This window comes from Phocoena sinus, chromosome 17 (genome assembly GCF_008692025.1).
Source record: "Phocoena sinus isolate mPhoSin1 chromosome 17, mPhoSin1.pri, whole genome shotgun sequence".
In the NCBI taxonomy this organism is placed as follows: Eukaryota; Metazoa; Chordata; class Mammalia; order Artiodactyla; family Phocoenidae; genus Phocoena; species Phocoena sinus.
The window spans coordinates 57,309,526-57,330,910 of record NC_045779.1 but is presented as its reverse complement, the minus strand read 5'-3'; positions in this window follow the sequence as shown (position 1 = coordinate 57,330,910).

Here is a 21,385-nt window from a genome sequence, read left to right as displayed (position 1 = left end):
TCGTTTGGTTTTCCGGAAGGAGCTCATAATAGAGGACTCCCTTCCAATCCCACCGTATACACAGCATCACTCTTCTTTGGATGAAAACCGGCCTTTGGTGTGGTTGGTGGTGGGTCATTTCACTTGCCTCACGATCTCTTCCATTCCACGTTATTGGACAGTATCCACTTTTCATCGCCAGTCACAATTTGTTTTAAAATGGAATGTTTTCATTATGTTTCAGTAGAGAATCACATGTGGAAATACAGTCAAGAAGGTTTTTTCACTTAACTTACGTGGAACCCCAAACATCAAAGCAATGACCATAACCAAGCTGGTGCAAATGATTTTCAATGCTTGATTTGGATATTTTGAGTATGTCTGCTATCTCGTGCGTGGTGTAACTTTGATTGTTCTCAATTAATGTCTTGATTTGATCACTATCAACTTCAGCTGGTCTGCCTGACCGTGGGGTAGAAATCTCCAGCATGAAACTTCACAAACCACTTTTGACATGTTCGATCAGTCACAGCACCTTCTCCATACACTGCACAAATCTTTTTTTTGCGTTTCAGTTGTGTTTTTACCTTTCTTGAAATAATAAAGCATAATATGCCACAAATGTTGCTTTTCTTCTTCCATCTTCAATATTAAAATGGCTACACAAAAATTCAACAATTTTGATCTTTTTTTTTAAATGCATGCTGATATGACAGCTGTCACATACAATCTAACAAAATTGTCTTGAATGAAGTTAAAGACATCTAAGTGCTACTAGGGCTAGCTTACGGAAAAAACCAAACGAACCATTTGGCCAACCCAGTATTACTTACTATGTAGGCAGAATTCTAAGATAATCCTCCATTGACACATGCCCTTGTATAATTCCCACCCCTTGAGTTTGGGTGTGATTTGCAAATACGATGGGATTTCTTTTCTATAATTATATTGTATGGCAAAAGGGATTTTTGCAGACATAATTAAGGTCAACTGAGCAGTTGACTTTGAATTGATCAAAAGGGAGAATATCCTGGGTGGGTGCAACCTAACCAGGTATGCTCCCCAAAGCAGCAGCAGAATCCTGCTGGCCTTGAAGAAGTACGGCATCATCTTTTGAGATGAGCGAGCCACATGTCAAGAACCTGTGCGTGGCCTCTAGGAACCTGAGCAGTCTCTGGCCAACAGCCAGCAAGAAAATGGGGACCTTGGTCATACAACTACAAGGAAATGAATTCTGCTAACAACCAGTAAGCTTCGAAGAGAATCCTGACTCTCAGATTAAATCACAGCCCTGGGAAATACCTGGATTTCACCCTGGTGAGACCCTCAGGACCAGGCTAAACCTGTACCCAGACGCCTGACCCAAGCAATCTGTGAGATAATAAATTTGTGTTGTTTTTAGCTACTAAGTTTGTTCTGCAGCAATAGAAAACTAACGTGCTTACTCTTCCTTGTCTATTCCACACAGAACTAACTGATACATCCTTTTAGCTCCCGTAGCCTTCTGCTCACTCCTTAGATAGAGCACCAGTCACCTTATTTTGTAATGTTGGGTTATGACTCTGTTTTTCCATGAGCTCTTTATGAGGATATATCTCTTTACAGAAGCTAAGAACAGTGGAAAAACTTCAATTCCTTAGGAATCAAGGAGACCTATGCTCTATTCCTGGCTCTACTGATTAATTGTATGAATTTTGAACCTCTCCAAACATTGGATTTCATTTACAAAATGGCAATAACATCACTAGACCAGTGGTTCTCAAAGGAAAACAATTTTTGCAATCCCCAGGGGACATTTGGTAATGCCTGGAGACATTTTTGATTATCCCAACACAGAATGAGGGATGCCACTGGCCACCTGGTATGTAGAGGCCATGGATGCTATTAAATGTCGCATAATGCACAGGACAACCCCTGATTACAGAGTATTATCTGGCCCAAAGTGTCAACAGGGTTGAGGTTGAGAAATCCTTTATTACCCTAATAATATTATCATAAAGAATGTAAAATTGCTTGCACAGTGTCTATTTTCTGTGGGGAGGCTAAAATTCTCTTTTCAGAGGACTCTCTAAATTATTGGAAGTACTTTCATAAACTACACATGTGCTTTCACTTTCCCTACATGGTCCTAAATTTGTCTTCTTACCTCTTTCTCACTCTCCCAAATCATCACATGCATGAAGAGATGTTACAAATAGGAGTTTCTTGTGCAAAAAATAGCATGCAGCCAGAAAATAGTTTGAGAACCATTGGCTCTAAAACATAGTACTAAATAATCCTCTTTTCTCTTTCCGAGGTCTGTGATTTTGTCTGATCTTTAACACATACCTAGGAATATCATCAAATGCTCACTAAATGCCCAAATAGACGAATGCCCTTTTCTTAAAAAAATATTTTGAAATTTTAGCATTTTGCTCTTACTATGTTGCATTTTGAAAATTAAACCTATGGTAAAAATGGGGAGAGAATGAAATTGCAGTTGGAAACCAACTGTTACATTGAGCCATTGATTTAACATTTCTGAACCTCCTCTAAAGGAGATGTTATAATAACATTTTTCTCATAAAATTGCAAGAATTAAAGGAAAGCTGGTAAACTGCTCCCATCTTTCAAGATTCAGCTCAAGTCTCAGAACCTTTGGGAGAACTTTAGTAGCTCCCACTGTGACCATACTGTTCTGCTAAAGGAATTCCATCCCCATGTCAATTATTGCACATATTTATAGCACAGTTATTTCTTTGCACTTCTGTTTTCCCCACTTGAAAGATGTATGGGTCATTTTTTAATTGAACTTGAAAACTTTGAGATAATTATAAATTCAAATGTTGTTGTAAGAAATAATACAGAAAGATCCCATGTGCCCTTTACCTTTTTTATCAAAGGTAGTATCTTAGGATAGTACCAAATTACAACCATGATATTGAGGATAGCCAAGATACAGAATATTTCCACTACCACAAGGATCCCTCATGTTGCCTTTTTACAGCAATAACGACAGCACTTCCACCCTAGCCCCTTCTTCACTTCCTGGTGACCATGGTTCTGTTCTCCATTTTTATAATGTTGTCATTTCAAGAATGATGTATAAATGGAAGCATGAAGTACATAACCTTTTGGCACTGGGACTTTTTTTTAACTCAGTACCATTTTCTGGAGAGTCGTCCAGGTTGCTGTGTGTATAACTGCTTTTTATTTTTTATTGCTGAGTAGTATGTCATGATATGAATGTCCTGGAGTTTATTTCTTCACCTACAGAAGGACATCTGGGTTGTTTCCAGCTTTGGGCTATTGTGAATAGAATTGATGTAAACATTCATGTGCAGGATTTTGAGTTAACTGGAGTATAACTCAAGTATAACTTGAGTATAACTCTTCATTTCTTTGGGATAAATGCTCAAGACTGTTGCTGGGTATTATGGTAGTTGCGTGTTTATTATTTTAAGGAACTGCCAAACTAGTTTTGAGAGTGGGTATAGCATTTTACATTCTTGCCAGCAATATATAAATGGTCCATTTTCTCCTCATCCTTGCCAGCATTTGGTATTCTCAGTTTTTTATTTTAACTATTCTGATAAGTGTGTAGTGATATATCATTATTGTTTTAATTTTCTTTTCCCCAGTGTGTCATGATGTTGAATGTCATTTCATGTGCTGTTTGTCATCTGTGTATTTTTTTAGTAAAATGTCTGTTCATGTCTTTTGCCCATTTTCTATTCAGATTATTTACTTAATGTTGAGCTTTGAGAGTTCTTTACATAGTTTAGATACTAGTCTTTTCTCAGACTTCAGCTTGTCTTTTCATCTTCTTCACAGGGTGTTTCAAAGAGTAAAAGTTTTACATTTTGATGAAGTCTAATTTACCAATTTTTTCTTTCATGATTTGTGCTTTTTTTTGGTCAAGTATAAGAACATTTTTCCTAGCCCTATATCCTGAAGATTTTCTCCTATATTTTAAAAAATGTTTTATAATTTTACACTTTACAGTTAAGTCTGTTATGCATTCTCAATCAATTTACAAAGTGTGAGACTTAGTTTGAGGTTAAGTTTTTGCCTATGGATATTCAGCTGCTCCAACAAATGTCTTTTCATTTGTTGAAAATATTTTCTCTCATTCAGTTACTTTTGCACCTTTGTCAAATCACTTGGGCATATTTGTGTGGGTCTCTTTCTGGGTTCTGTATTCTCTATACTAAGCATATTTGTGTGAGGTTATTTCTAACTTCTCTATTCTGTTTTATTGATCTGTGTGTCTAATCTTCTGACAGTACCACAGAATCTTGATTATTGTAGCCATATGATAAGTCTTGATATTGGGTAGATTGTTTCATTTCACTTTATTCTTCTTTTTCAAAAATGTTAACAATTCTAATTTATTTGCCTTTCCAAGTAAATTTTAGAATAATCTACATAGTAGATTATCTACATAGTAAATTTTAGAATAATCTACATAGTATCTACACAGTATCTTGCTGGGATATTAACAGGAATTGTGTCAAACCTGTGTATCTTTTAGGAAGAACTATATTTTTACTACATTGAGTCTTCCAGTACAGGAATATAGTTGTATCTTCTATTATTTAGATCTTCCTTGGTTTATTTCATTAGCATATTATAGTTTTTAGCATATAAATCCTCTAAATGTTATGTTAGATTTACACCTGAGAATTTCATTTTTTGAATGACTGTAAGTATTATTATTTTTTAATTTCAGTCTCCATGTCTTTGTTGCTAGTATATAGAAATAAAGTTAATGTTTTTGTGTTTATCTTATATCTTCCTATCTTGCTGAAATTACTTATTAGTTTATATGAGGTTTTGGGGGTAGATTTCTTGGAATTTTCTATGTAGACAATTACACAATCTGCAGGTAAGGGCAGGTTTACCTTTTCTGATTTCTATGCATTCTATTTCCTTTTCTTGTCTTATTGTATTGGCTAGAACTTAACAGCAGCATATTGAATAAAGGCAGTGAGAATAGACATCATTGCCTTGTTCTTTATCTTAGGGGGAAAGCATTCAGAATGTTACTATTAAATATGATGTTAGCTGTAGGTTTTTTATAGATGCATTTTATCAAGTTGAGAAAATTTTTCCTCTACTTCTGTGTTTCTGAGAGTTTTGTCATGATCTAATGTTGAATTTTATCAAATACTTTTTCTGCATCAATTGATATGACCATGTAATTTTTCCTCTTTAGCCGGTTAACAGGGTGGATGTCATTGACAGATTTTCAAATATCGAAATAATCTTGTATCTTGGAATAAACTCCATTTGATTGTTGTGTATAAGTCTGTTTATATATTGCTGAATCTGCTTGCTAACATGTTTTTAAAGAATTTTTGCATCTATATTCATTAGGAATATTTTTACTATTTTTGACTGGTTTTGATATCAGGATAATATTAGCTTCATAAAATGAATTGGGAAGTATTCCCTCCTCTTCTGTTTTCTAGAAGCAATTTTGTTGAACTTGGTTAAATCTTTTTTAATGTTTGGAGTATTTTCCAGTGAAAACGTCTGGGCTTGGGGATTTCTGTTTTGGAGACTTTAAATTATGAATTTGATTTCCTTAGTAGTTACAGAGCTATTCAGAATATTTTACGTGAGTGTATTGTGGTAGTTTGTATTTTTCAAGGAATTGGTTCATTTTATATAAGTTGTCAAGTTTGTGTGTTTAGAATTTATAGTATTTCCTCATTATCCTTTTGATGTCTGCAGATTCTGCAATTAGGACGTTTTTTTTTTCCATACTTGAGATTGCTAAATTTTGTTTTCTTTCTCTGTCATGACTCCCCAGGAGGGGGGATGGAAGTCCAAGCTCCCCACTTGGTTTCCATTGACACTTTGGCAGAGATCTAATGGGGATGAAATTCCTGGCCCTCTACTCTGCTGTCCTTCATACTACCTTGGTGAGAGGGTTATTTGTGAGGGGTGGGGTGCCTTGTTACAGCCAGGTAAGGGTAGAAGTCTAGGTTTCCTGTATTGACCTTTGTTGCCATGGGTGGAGGTGGGACCACTTTTATTTTTTTGCCCATGTTTGGCTGGAGTAGACTGGTTATTGTCTAACAATTTTCTGTTTTGTTAGGATGCGTTTTGACTAGACAGGGAAGGTTTTTGATGTTTTCATTTTTTTCTGAGCCTGCTGGTACTCCCAGATACCTGACTTCTTCAGTTTTAAGTCTGGGGTATATGAGGGAAAATGAAAACCCAAGTAACTCACCACTGTGTCCTTCCTTGTGTTCTGAGGTCCCTAGTTGGTCTGCTTTATTCTTTCTGTATTTCAGAGTCTTTTATGCTCGTTTTGTATATAAAGTCTAGGGCTTTTAACTGTGCTTAGTGGGAAATTGAGAAAAGTATATTAACTCCATCTTCCTGAAAATGGGAGTTAAATAGTACTTTTTATTACTTTTCTTTTAACTGTCAGTACCTAGTGGGGAGGTATTTAATGAAGTTTAAAAGAGACAGTGGTAGATAAATTATTTTAAAACTGTTAAGCAGAAAATATTATTATTTTTCCATTATTTTTTGATATTATAGAAATTATGAAAGCTTCTACTTGTTACTAATGATGGTGGGTTTTAAGATTGTTTTTGTTTGTTTCCTCATTTGATTTTATTGGCGTTAACTCTAGTGAAGTGGAATAGTCATGGTGGGACAGCACAAAAGGAAACAAATATCATTAACATAGATGAGCTGATGCCAGAAAGACTGATAGCCATTTCAAATTGCCTGGTAAACAGGAAGTCCAGGAAAAATATGCTTAATGAACACTGTTCCTTTTGAATTAAGGCAAAATTATTGCTTTTGTATTAATCTAGATCTCTCTATTTCATCAGTAAATCTTTCAGAGACTGAATTATTGTGAAGAAAGGATGTCACCGAGGGGTGGGCAGTCACGTGACCTGGGGGACGCTTTAATAGGTCAACATGCAACATAGCTGAGACAACTACTGAGAATTGCTATTCTGTTGAGAAAAGAAACACAGCAAGTTTGACCTTGTGGAATAATTAATACTTACCTAAATGGTTGTCTGTAAAGAAAATTTTGGTAAGTTGGATTCCATTTTTCCATTTGGTTCCATTACATATTTAGAGATAAATCCTCAGCATGTATAGTAGTCACATCACAGTCTAAAACTTTGCTTGCCAAAGAACCTTCCCTGACCACACATGGCCCATACCGCTCGTATAACATTCATCCCGTGAAATCTGGAATAATACCTGGTTATTATTTCAACTTAAATATTTTCTTTGAAAATCTGAGCATTAATTTCATGAAACCAGTTTTCTTTTTGTAGTGCTTTCTCTTGACAGAAGCATGTCCTTAAATTGAAGTATTTGAAGCGTCATAAAATGATTATATGCTGTCAAATATTTTGGTTCAGTATTAAGAGTCTCTTTTTTTTCTGCTTTTCTATATAGTTCACAGAACCACTCAAGACAAACATCTTCCTTCAGTTCTTTCTTGCCTTTCATTGTCCATGTCTTCTTTCTACCTCCTACCTCCTTGGTGAGTTAGTGGGCTTTTATTTTTTTCTGGGAAATTCATAACTCTGTTTCTTTTGATATACTTTGCATTTCACCATTAACAAATGGACCTTCACGATAAGGAAAGTGTCACAGCTATATTGATTATCACCCTTTCCTGAAGGTGTAGTCTTGGGTTCTCTTCTTAGCCTCAGTGAAACTAGCTACCTGGTCGTGATTCAGAGCATTGGGCAGTCATGTAAATCAGCAGCATGAAGTAAGTGCAGCCACATTCTGAAGTTAATACTTCAGGTCATGTGACTTATATTGACTAACAGACCAATTACCATTATTCTCCTTGCCTAGCATTTTCTTTCACACCTTGTTCATCTAGTTTAAATGTTGCCTTCATGGGGAAGTCATTGCCTCTGTTAGGTCATTTTTCTTCTATGTGTTCATAGCATTTACTATTTCATTCATTCAATCAAAAATATTCATGGTGTACCTATTATATGCTAGGAGTGATTCTAGCTTTGTATACTCCAGCACTCTGCCTGTCTCTTTGTGAATAATTATTCAGATTCATAGTCACCTAACATCTATTGAGCACCTACTGTTTGGCAGACTTTGTGCTATGTAGGTTCCCTTGCATTGTTGCTTTTAGTTGCTTCTTTGTACAGATTGTGTAATTCTTAATAGACTTTGAACTCCTAGGGGGCAGAAACAGTGTTTTATACACTTATGGTGATGTTGATAGTGCCTGGTATGTAGTAGGTACTTGGAATATATTTGACAGATGAATGAATGGATTAAAAAAATAAGCAGGGCTGACTTCGGTGGTGGAGAAAGGTATGTGTGTCATTGCATGTGAAAGGGTAAGGTTGTCTCTGCTTCTGGCATCTGTGACACGTCGATTCCATCACAAGCAGATCCAGCCAAATTGACTCTCCTCGGGCATAGAGATGTTTTCCCTCAATCAGATTCTGTGCCGTTTACTGTATACAACTTGAGGCCCAAGTATGCTCCCCTGATGAGCATGACATTTTATTTGCATGCACATAAGCAAGTCAGAGTGCTTAATTTGGAAGTGCAACCCCACTAAGAATGCATTTGTTTGTATTTGTTTAGAAGCTTTGTTTGGTGGGCACATGGGGGTGATCTAGGACATGGAAGCTTGGAAAAACTGATGAAAGCTAGATCTCCCTTGAAGACTGCATTTTGAATGAAAACACGTAACCTTTAATCACCGTCTGACCTCTTTTTGTTCTTGTTCCAGAACATTCTCCCAGGCCTCTTCAGTTCTTTTGTCTTGATTTTTATGGACTGGTTATATAGGCCTTTGGTGTTTAAGGAAAGTTTTCTTGTGGTTAGGTAGAGTATGTTTGAAGGGAGTTTACTGATGGTTGGTGGGATATGTGTGAGGGGCGTTTGCAAGGGCTGACATGCTTAGATTACTAACAAGGAATAGCTGTCACACTCCTTCAGGTGAAATTTAGCTATTACCAATCCATCAAGGTAAATTTATGCTGCCTCAAAAAAACTGGGCTGATTTTTTTTCTGATTTTCTAAAAAAATGTCATGAATGTGGCGGGTAGAACAAGAGGTTCCGTTTTGCTTCGTTGCAAAGTTGCCTCCATCCAAGAGTGAGGCAGCCTGCTCTTAGTTTGTTAGGTTACAAGTATTTCCTTTGTTGGTGGAAGAGTTGAAAAATAAAATAAAAAGAACAAGAAGAAGTCAATTTCTGTTTCTCACATCCAACAACACTGCATGGAATCTTTATTTAATGGATGAGTATATACCTCACAGGCTTCTTATGTGGAGAGATTTGACATGGGTAATGAAATAGGAAACCCAAAGCAAACACCGAGGGAAGGAAACGGTTTATTTAGCGCAGTCCCAAATGCCACCCAACTATTGCCTTCATTTCAGGCAGTCAACAGAGAAGGTGGCCTCTTTCTCCCTCAGGATATCTGTTCATTTTATAATTAACCAGGAAGAAGAACATTTTTCTGAAGCTTTTTTGATTGAGGGCTTGTAATTTATTTATTTTATTTATTTATTTATTTATTTTTGAGGGCTTGTAATTTAAATGGAAGCTACTGCTTTCAGGATTAAGCACATTGCAAAGGAATGTCTCACAGGTTTTAGTTTTATAAAATTTGTGATGACTTATACTTACACAAAAGATTAACCCTGTTGGTTTGTGCTGTTTCCTTTTTAATGCCAACTTCATCACACACAGAAACATCTGAATTTAACTGCTTTTTCTTGTTTTATACCTATGAAAAGTGATTTATAACCAAACCAAGGAAAACCTCAAGTTACCAGTGCAGTGAGATTATTATTATTACCCAAAGTCAAGTAGGTTGGAAAGATTATATTTTATTCCAAGATTCATCCAAATCACACTGGTTTGGAAATCACCTTAAACTTTAATTTTTTTCCTTTTAAACCAGCACTTGGTATTCACTCTTATCTGCAGAAGTTAAGGTAATTTCAGTAGTACTTTTGTTTTGTAATTTTATAGCTTACTTCAATGTTGTGAGATTGGCTTACAGAACTTGCTGTGCAATGCTTCCACAGTTTTCTGACTTTCGCCACATTGCTATTGAGATGTGTATATTTTACATTCAGTGTACGTCCCTCAGGAAATATGAAGTTGGTTAATTGCATTTACTATTTAGAAGACAATAATTATAATATACTTTTATATAGTGCTCTAGTTTACAAGGCATTTTCACATAATTATATCATTTGATCCTTAAAATAGTCCTTCGATGTTAGCAAGGAGGATACTATTATCTTTATATTAGAGAGGAAACGGGTTCAGAGGGGTTAAATGGCTTGTCTGAGGTCACATGATTAGTAAGAGGAAGAACTAGGATTAGAGAGTGTGAAGTCAGAGTCCACAGCTGCCCAATTACCACAGTGCTCCTCCACTCTGCTTTGGACCAGAACCCAAGGAATAAGGTGATTTTCTCTAAAAAGGGTTCTTATTGCATGGTACCAAAGACGAAGTTTATACTCTTGAAACTGCCTCAAAAATACTTACAAAGCAGTAGAACAGCAACTATGAATAGGGTCCTTAAAATTTTCAGGGTACACCTTTAGGGAGTATTCATGAGGGAGAGCTTACTGTAGAAGACAAGTTTGGAGATTACTGCTTGAGCATATTGTGTTTGGGTCCTCTGAGAAGCAGACACCAAGACAGATAGGGTTAGACGTATAAGAAATTTGTTAGGGAAATGCCTGGGCGGGCAGAAGTGCAGGCAGGGAGCTGGAGGAGGTGGGGAGAGCCTTCAGATCATGATGGAGGTGTGATGCCTGGGAAGGAGAGAAGGAAGGTGCATTGATGGGTAGATAGGAAGAGTCTCAGACTGCAGCCCAGTTGTAAGGAAGTTTGCATTCAGGCTGACTGGGAGGCCTCAAGCCAGAATCTCCCATAGAGGGGTCCTCTATCTCACAGGATAGGGTCTGTGTTTGCAACCCTGCTGGGCTCAGCCACTGGCTGGGAGTGGCCTGCAGGAAGCCCCAGCATGAATGTGGTGAGGGATTCAGAGCACAGCAGCTGCAACCAGTCAGCCAATTAGATTCCCCACGGCAGGAGATCTGAGGGTGCACATTCACAGTCACCATGGATTTGCACAACATTCATTTCCCACTTCTTCAAGAGTAAGGAGTAAACAAAAATAACAGCAAATATTCTTGGCAAAATGCAGGCACATTACGAGTAAAATTAGATGCTCCATTATCACCATTAACAAACTGGCCTCTTAATATAAGGGAAGGTTAGAAGAATTCTGGAAGACTTAGATTTTGGTTTTTCAAAGGTTCTCTTTGTAATCCTTTTTGACAACCAAAGTGCATGCTCTGTGAAGGCAAGAATGGTGAGCTATTTTTTTTTTTTTTTTTTTTGGCTAATACAGGCACAGTGCCTGATCTGTAGTAAATGCTCAGTCAATTATTGTTGAACAAATGGATAATTACAATTGAAGGGAAGGGGCATATTGTCGTTTCTGAATGTTTTTCATTTCTACAGTATTTGAATGACATCTGAAAGTGTTTCTCTATTAAGCTTGTTAACAATGTTGATGAGCTAAATTCCTGGAGTGGAGGTGGCTTTGGTCTAAGAAATCATTAAGGTCAGCCTTCTCTGGTCTGATGACCTTGGATCTGAGGACTTGGATAGCTGACTTGACCTGGTATAGCCCCTCCCTCTGCACACTGGTCTGCAGATGGCCAAGTGTATTTGTCTAAAATGGCTTTGCACTTTCTTAGCATCTTTGTTTAGGCAGAGGCACTAGGGATGGTGGAGAGGAGATGAAAACTCTGGATACATAGGTGAGGCCATTCCACATTTGCAACATCAGTAGTAATTCAGTACTTAAAAATAATTTGTTCATGAGTTTCAGGTTATGTCAAGGTTTATTTGTGTGGCATCCCAGTGCATGCTTCTGTCAATAAGACTCCTGATTCCCCAGGCCCTTTGGACACCTTTGATTCTTCCTTTCTCTCGTATCCAACTAGTCAAGGAGTACAGCCAGTTCTTTTGTCATTTATCTGTTAAGATCTTTCCTTCTGTTTTAGGAAACATTAAGTGCCCTGACTACTATGAATAACCCTGATGGGTTTCCTTACCTCAGAGGGCTTTCATCCACGTGTACAGACGGTTCTCCTTATCCTTGAGTTCTGCATCCCCAGATTCAACTGATCTTTTTTTTTTTGGCTTGTAATTAAAAAAAATTTTTTTTAATTGGGGTATAGTTGTTTTACAATGTTGTGTTAGTTTCTACTGTACAGCAAAGTGGAGTTTCCTGTGCTATACAGCAGGCTCTCATTAGTTATGTATTTTATACATATTAGTGTATATATGTCAATCCCAATCTCCCAATTCATCTTTTTTTTTTTTTTTTTTTTTTGCGGTACGCGGGCCTCTCACTGTTGTGGCTTCTCCCGTTGCGGAGCACAGGCTCCGGATGCGCAGGCTCAGCGGCCATGGTTCACAGGCCTAGCTGCTCCACGGCATGTGGGATCTTCCCGGACCGGGGCACGAACCCGTGTCCCCTCCATCGGCAGGCGGACTCTCAACCACTGCGCCACCAGGGAAGCCCCCAATTCATCTTTGATCAAAAATATTTGGAAAAAAATTCCAGAAAGTTTCAAAAAGCAAAACTTGAATTTGCTGTGCATGGGCAACTATTTACATAGCATTTACATTGTATTTACAGCTATTTACTTAACATTTACATTATATTAGGTATTATCAGTAATCTAGAGCTAATATAAAGTATACAGGAGGACACATGTAAGTTATATGCAGATACTATGCCATTTTATACGAGGGACTTGAGTGTATTTGGATTTTGGTATCCTGGAGCCAATGCCCTGTGCATACTGAGGGATAACTGTACATAAGTGTCACGTGTACTTGGACTTCAGTCTCAGATCTGCCTCGAGCTGGCAGTTGACTTTAATGCAGATCATTTACCCTTTTTCAGCTTCAATCATCTCATTCATAAAATGAGGATAATAATTGAAGTGGACTTGAAGTGAGATAATACACAGAACGCAGCTACTATAGCACCTACAGATGATGGTTTCTTCCTGCAGCTCGGAAACCCAAGTAGAATCCCTGACACCACTGTCTGGTTAATCTTCTAAAAGGATAATTTCACCTGTCTCTTTAAGTCAACTCTGTTGCCTTTTTTGCAAACACTCCTAAGGTGTGAGGTCAAGGAACCACAGAACAAATTTCAAGTTTATCAGACTGCCATTCAGTGTCCTCTACAAGCTGCTCTTTTCCTAACTTGTTAATGATATCCTCTATTATTTTCTTAGAGAAAATCTCCTGTTCCAGTTGAGAAATAAGTTTGCTCATTTTCCCTTTTATGCCACATGTGGGCACACCTCTGTACCTTAGTCACACCTCTGTAGAGCTGAAGTTCCCTTTTCTTCAAACATCCCAACCCACAGCCCACAGTGATCCTAATTCCATTGCTTGGCATGTGATCCAAGGGACTGACCTCTCTGGGCCTCCGTTTCATTATCTGCAAAATAATGGTGAATAATCATCACATCCTAACATTGTAGAGATTAAATGAGATAAGATATGTGAAGCACATGGGCAGTGCCAGGCATATAGCAGGGACTTAATAAATATTAACCACTGTTATTGTACCTGCTTTGTTTCTGAACTCCTCTTCACTTACTGTCTAGGCATCTGTGGCCTCAAACCAAACTCTGATGGGCCACCCAATATGTACATATATATTTTCTCTATTTAATTTTACTGAAAGTACAGCTTTTTAACTTGAGTCCTAAGTGATGTTAAAATTAAGTCTGCTATCTATTTGGGAATTAGCATAGCTTGCAAAACATCTTGGTTCATCTTTTTAGAAAAATTCTCAGTCTTCTTAAATGAATTTTCCATGTTTGAGGACAGAGATAATTTTTTTGTTGGTGTCAAAGATAGAGCTTTTTGTTTTAATGGTATAGTTTACATAGAGTAAAATTTACCCGTTTTAGCATGCAATTTTGTGAGTTTGGGCAGCTGTATGTAATGTAATCACCATCGCATCAAGGAATAGAATGCTTCCATCATCTCCCTCCCCACCAAATTTCTTTGTCATCCTTTCTAGTGAACCCCTCCTGACACCCAGCCTCTGACAACACTGATCTATTCTCTGTTCTATAGTCTTGCCTTTTCCAGAATGTCATATAAATACAATCATAAAGCACATAGCCTTTTGAGACTGGCTTCTTTCACTTAGCGTAATGCATTTGAGGTTCAGCTATGTTGTTGCATGTATCACTAGTTTGTTCCTTTTGTTTGGTGAGTAGTATTCCATTGTGTGGGTATGGCACAGTTTACCCACTTACCAGTTGAAGAGTATTTGGGTTGTTTCTAGGTTTTGGAAATTATAAGTAAAGCTGCTTATAAGCATTTATGTACAGGTCTGTGTCTGATCATAAGATTTAATTTCACTTGTATAAATAACTAGTATTTATACTAGTTGTATTTTGGGCTCATATGCTACGTGTATGTTTAACTGTATAAGGAACTGTTTTCTCGAGGGGCTGAACCATTTTCCCTCCCATCAGTAGGATATCAGAGTTTAGTTGCTCCACGTCTTCACCAGCACTTTTTATGAAGAGAGTACTTTTCACATAATAAGCACTGAATGTATTAAAAGAAATTTTAATCTGTGTTGCTTACAGGTGATTCCAATGCTCTTGCTATGACCACTATCTCAACAACCTCTCTTCTGAGTTAACTAACTCCTGAGTATGACTCAATTTCTTTCTGGAAGCCAGAGCACCTTTTCATTAAAAACACAATATTGGGTTTGGCAGTTGAAGAGGCCACATAGGTTTTATGCTTCATTAGAATAAAACTCAAAAACCAAACACAATAGGCAGGGGGATGAGGATTAATAATCTTCCATTTCTGGAGAGTAAAAGAATCCTCTATATTAGTTCAGTTGAAATGGGATCCTGCTTTAGCTCACAGTCAGTCCCTGCCCCCAGGCAACCACACATTCTCTGGTTGCCTGATTGGACCATTCACAGTATTTCCTGTGAGCAGATTCTTTCTGAGGCCAAGTAACTGCAGTTAAGGGGGGGAGGTGGGCTGAGGGAAGTAATGAAGCACTAACTAGGTGCTAACAAAGGGCCACAGCTAAGAGGAGAGAGTGTGGAAATGTGATAATGAAGAACTTCTAATTATGTTTCAGGGGAAACAGAATCTTTAAGAAGCCCTACATTGAAAAGGTCATTAAAAGAAACAGAGATTCATGTATATGAGAGTTAACACCAATCTGCTGGAGTGGGTCGGAAAGGCAAGTGAGGGAAGGCTCTGGTGATTTACCTGTATTCATAGTCATGAGTGAAACACAAAGGAATTCATGGAAACCAGCAACCACTTCATTTAGAAGGGGTGATTGCTTGGCCCAAGACATAGGCAGAAAATTAAAAACAAAGCAAAACTAAACGCAAACACAAACAAAATCATATTTCTGTAAACTTCTTGAGCAATCTTGAACAATTTTCACCAGGTTTTTCTTGTGCCAATCATTCCTCTGTGAAAAGAGCTGGGAAGTATTTACTGATTGCTTTATTCTAAAAGCAAAAGAAGCTTAAGAAAATAAAGATTTAACACTATAACCATGGTAAATAGAACTAGAATGGAAGAGGTCAAGTGGTGTAGCAGATAGAACTTCTGAATGGGGATTAGAGAACCCGAGTCCAAGCCCTGAGTTTGCTGCCAACCAGCACTGTGATCTTGGGAGACACTTATTAATCTTCTTGCATCTCTGTTTCCTTGTCAATAAAATCAAGGTATTTGAGTGGCTGCTTTTTAAGATCCTTTCTAGCGTCAAGACCCCATCATTCTAAATAGTAAACAAAATGCAAATGATTGCCTTTCTTTTTGGAAATATTTTTCTATGGTTTTTGGCTGGAGACTTAGGAGGCAGTCCTAGCTCCCATCATTTACGGTGTTGGGAATCCACTTACAAGAATTGTCCCTTTAAATTGTCTTAAAATTCTGATGCATGTTTCATGGACATTCGGAGTTGTGAATCTTGTAATTATTTCCTAAAGAAGTTTCAGGCCTCTATTGTTGTCTGTGGGCAGATCAGCCGACAAAAACCACAAAGCAACCATCCTGAGACTTAACTGGAATGCTATGCTAAAACTATTTTCCATTTTCATTACAACTGCCGTAAGAATAGAGGTACATCACAGCAATTTTAGCTTTTCCTATTCCTTATTGCCTCATATGTTCTGTGAATTACAGGGGTGTGTGGTATTTCCCATATGCTCTGATTTGATTTACTGCTCCTTCCAGTTGGGTTTTTACTAACCTATGAACGAGGAGGGTGTAATAAGAAACTGAAACTCATGACGTGGGAAAGGTCAAAACAGTACTGAATCTGGGATAAAGAAGGAGTGTCAGAAAGCATCGATGACAGAGTTGCATTAATTGCCACTGCTCTCTGAGCCTTCTCTTCCCCTGTGTTTGGATAAAAGCTGCAGAGGCAAGAGTATGGGGATCAGGATCCCAAGAGCAGTGGCTGAATCTCCCTCATTGAGCCTTCGTGATGGGACTTGGATGACACAGTGGGGAGTCTCCCCATTGTTAGGAAAAGTGCCTTAATGCAGAGGATCAGAGTCTGTCATATTGACATCACAGCCAGAGGTGTATCAAGATGGAAAGGGAGACAGAGAGTTAATTCATTCCCATTTAGGGAGTGCTTTAGGCTTAATGACCACATCATGATATATTCACTGAGTTGCAGACATCAAATACATTTTTGCTTACAACACTTTAGATGCCATTTTGTTATAGATAAACTGATCAAATCAATAGTTAATTAAGTGATATATCCTTTTACTGAACGACATTGGCAAAACCAAATGAGTCAGATTACATAAGAATGTTACAGATTTTCTTTTTCACCTTGAGGCATTTATTTTTAGGTACAGTAATAGACACATTATTATAATAAAAGTATTGATTGGGATTATAGCAGGATGCAGTACTAGCCATAGGCTAGGCATTTATGAAATACTTATTAAATAGAACCTTTTCTAATACTATCCACCACCTTTCAAAAGATCTTGTACATTTTGTCTTTTCTGATCTATTAGCAATGTGTAGTGGAAAGAATCCTGGTCTCATAGCTATTACCTGGTTGATGATTTGGATTAGTCATTTTAACTTATTCAGAACTTATTTTTATCATTTACAACAAGAGTCAATGAACTGTGGCTCCCAGGCCAGATCCAGCCTGCCACCTGTTTTGTAAATAAAGTTTTATTGGAACACAGCTGATCTCATTCATTTACATAACACTTGTGTCTGCTTTCACCTACAATGGCCAAGGTGAGTAGTTGTAACAGAGACGATAGGGCAAAGCCAAAAGTATTTACTCTCTGGCTTTTTGTGGAAAAAGTTTGCTGATCCCTGATCTACAATGTGAGACAGATGGGTCAGTAGCTTTCAACCTGTTTTAAACTTGTGAGACCCATTTTTCACTCTAATATATAAAATAGGCAAGCCAAAGTTTTTGTGGTTGAGGAAGTGGTTAGGGTTGAAGGGATCCACCCAATCTGGCTCTCCCTGCCTCCTAAGTTACTGCCAAAGACCCCCAGGGCTCCAGTGTAAAAAACCCTCTGAAGAAGTCATCTCCAAGGTATTTTACAGCTTTGGAACTATACATATAGTTTCTTATTTTTTCAGCATATGTGGAAAAGTAGACTTCAGTGATAGATTTACCTCTTGTTTCTGATCTTCCATTCTAAGGCGGTGGCAAGGCTTCATTTGTCTTCAAGCCAATTTCAGTTGGTAGGACTGTGGGGATTCAGCAGGTCTTAAAGTTTCCATGTTTCTTAGAAAACTTTGGTATACTAATAAAAGAGAAACTAAAGCTACACTTCAAAAACAGACCCCAAGGGTAGAATCTATCAAAGCGTAATGTCTCAACTGCGACATGCAAGTTTTCCTTTCAAAGCATGGACCAATGGGTAAATTGTTTATTTGCATATACTGTAAGCCAGCTTTTCTGATGATGGAGGCAGCAAAGGAATTGGATGTGGTCTAACAGCATAATGAAGTCCAATTCAGTTAGTGTTTATGGAGTGCCCACAGGGTGTGGGCTATTGTATTTAACAAGATAAAAACCTCTGTGATGCTCATTTTCTCATTAGTGCATTTCTAAGGCCTATTTTGCCTTTCCAGATAACCTGGAAACATTCAGTTCTTTGGAGAAAGTCCCCAGTGAAAGATATATCCTTATCCCTTGACTTTTTAGTGTGTGAAGGAACAAAAATGGTAGTGAGGTAGGATGGGGTAGAGGAAAGGAATTCATAGCTGTGGACTATCTGATTACATGTCTTGTGCTGTACTCATAAAAATTTTCTCTTTTCTTTCTCACAACTATTTAGAGAGTGGGAATTAAATGATATAAATGTGAAAACAGCAACTTCCCAAAGTCACGCAACAAATAAGTAATAGAACAAGGATTCTGTGTCTGGATGCTTATATGTATCCAATTGTAGTATCCATTAGCTCTGGTTTAAATACTTAAAACACATAATATGTATGCATGTAAATATCCATATGATTAAATATATCAACAACCACATTAAAGTTGGAATTGTCATTCTCAGCGCATTCTCAGCGCATAGACAGTGTTAACTTTGCATCCTTAAGTTGTCTGTATGACTTGGGAAATGATCTTAGTCTTCAGTCCAAATAGATAATAGGGGGTCGTCTCAGTGAGAGATCAAGAAGGAGAATATATCCTTCTCAAGACCAGGAACGGGCAACATTTTCTGTAAAAGGAACAGACAGTAGGTATTTTATGCTTTGTGGGCTACATGGTCTCTGTTGCCTGTTGATTTCTGCTGTTGTAGCACCATAGTAGCCGTGGCCAAATCTAAACTAATGAACATGGCTGTGTTCAAATAACACTTTATTTGTGGACAGCACTTTCATATAATTTTCAGATCATCACATTCTTTAGATTTCTGTTAACCATTTAAAAATGTAAGAAATGTTATTAGCTCACAGGCTCTACCGAAGCAGAGGGCAGGTTGGATTTGGCCTGTGGGCCTTGTTTGTCAACCCCTGCTTTAGACTAGTGCTGCACAATCACTGAGTAAAAATCAATGAGAAAGCTTGTTGAAAATGGTTTTTCAGGCTTCATTCACCTCTGAAGGTTCTGATTTAGTAGGTCTGGGTTGAGGTCCGTTTTATGTATTTTTTGAAAATCCTGTACAGACATACCTCAGAGACATTGTGGGTTTGGTTCCAGATCACTGCAATAAAGTGAATATTGCAATAAAGCAAACCACACAAAGTTTTTGATTTCCCGGTGCATGTGAAAGTTATGTCTACACTATACTGTAGTCTATTGAGTGTGCATGTATTTTAAAATGTACATACCTTAATTAAAAAACACTTTATTGCTAAAAAGTGCTAACCATCATCTGAGCCTTCAGTCAGCAGCAGTAGTAACATCAAAGGTCACGGAACACAGATCACTGTAACAAATAGAATAATAATGAAAAAGTTTGAAATATTGTGAGAATTACCAGACCGTGACACAGAGACATGAAGTGAGCAAATGCTGTTGGAAAAATGCTAGAACTGCTCGACGCAGGGTTACCAAAACCTTCAATTTGTAGAAAACACAGTATCTGTGAAGCACAGTAAAGTAAAATGCAATAGAATGAGGTATGCCTGTAGGTGATTTTTTGGCGATGTAAGTCAAGTTTCCAATGGAAATAAGCACAGTAAAATTAGAACAACTCACAGAGTTTTATTTGTGGGAGCACTAAATTGTAGAAAAATATGGGTGGGGTGTAGGTGAGCCTTAAGGAATAATGCAGGAACCCAGGACTAGCAGCAGAAGATCTGCTACCACTAGGCCTGAAAGGGTAAGGGGAGAAAAGGGGCACTAGAATCCAGAAGGAGGGAGTTGGTGGAGAAATCCCTTTGGAGTTCTGTGGTCCATACTGGTTAGCCTCCTGACTGGAGAAAAATGAAGAGTAAATTGGAAGGGACAAACAAAAGATACCTTGAAGAGTGGTACAGGCATTTTTAAGAACTTTGGCCCTCATCTCTCCTCTTATTCCGCAATGCGACTTTTAATCCTAACTCCCTGTTACTGCCCAGGGCCCCAGGTGGTCATGGCAGACAACAGCTGACTCTACCAACCCCCTTGACTGCCTGCCAAATGTCTGGAGGGACAGTTCTGTCACATGCTCTGATGAATGAGGGTTCAGGGGTATTTGGGGTATCTCTTAGTCCACAAAAGGTGTAAAATTGATCCACACAAGAAGTTGGTTGAATGGTTGGGATCTGGGACCACGGATCCAAATGTCAGCAGTAAGTCTTAGTCTCTGATTTCCCTTCTGTTGATATACTTGGGAGAAGAGAGGCAAAACTTGTAAATCCTGGGCAGAGGGGAGAGGAGTGGGAGAACAAAGGAGGCTTTGCTGGGGGCGAGGTGGGGAGGGGGTGTCTCCTGAACCTGAGGTTAAGACTCACTTTCATCCTAGGTGTAGAGGGTTATAACAAGTACCCACTGATTAAAAGAGTAAATCAGGGCTACTCTGGTGGTGCAGTGGTTGAGAGTCCGCCTGCCGATGCAGGGGACACAGGTTCGTGCCCCGGTCCGGGAAGATCCCACATGCCATGGAGTGGCTGGGCCCGTGAGCCGTGGCCGCTGAGCCTGCGCATCCGGAGCCTGTGCTCCACAGCGGGAGAGGCCACAACAGTGAGAGGCCCGCGTACCGCAAAAAAAAAAAAAGAGTAAATCATTTCTTGTGTAAACAACAAGTGGATGAGACTGGAAAAAAAGTAATCTAATGGTCAGGGAGGGGACATGTCAAATATTAATATATGCTGTAATATGTATATTATAATATATATTGATATATTGAAACCTCAGATATTACCAGAGGGGCTGGAAGGCAGGGGAGACCAGTGATTTGGAGCAGAGACACTTGATAGAGGATCATGATGACTGGGAAAGCCTTCTGGATTTGGTTATTAAAAGTTTGATAGTGACCATCAATGTAGTACAATTTCAATGGACTCGAAGGAAAAAAGCTAGGCTTACACGGTTTAAAGAGAGACGGGAGGAAATGCAGGCTCCTGGGCCCACAGACCTAGGAGCGCTTTCATTGGATTGCACGCACCAGAGTCCTGAGCAAAGTCCACCTGACAGGATGGCCCAGGAGAGGAGAGGGCAGTTTAGTTTACAATTTAAAAAGGGTGATGAGGGTTTTAGAAAACTGTCGAGTTTCTAGAATTTAAACTTAGTGGTTGCCAGCCCTGAAGGATATAATTCCTGTAAAATACGTCCATTGAAAAGTGTTGCTCCAACTTACTTGTCAAGACCTCTCAATTTCCAAGATGATTCCATAG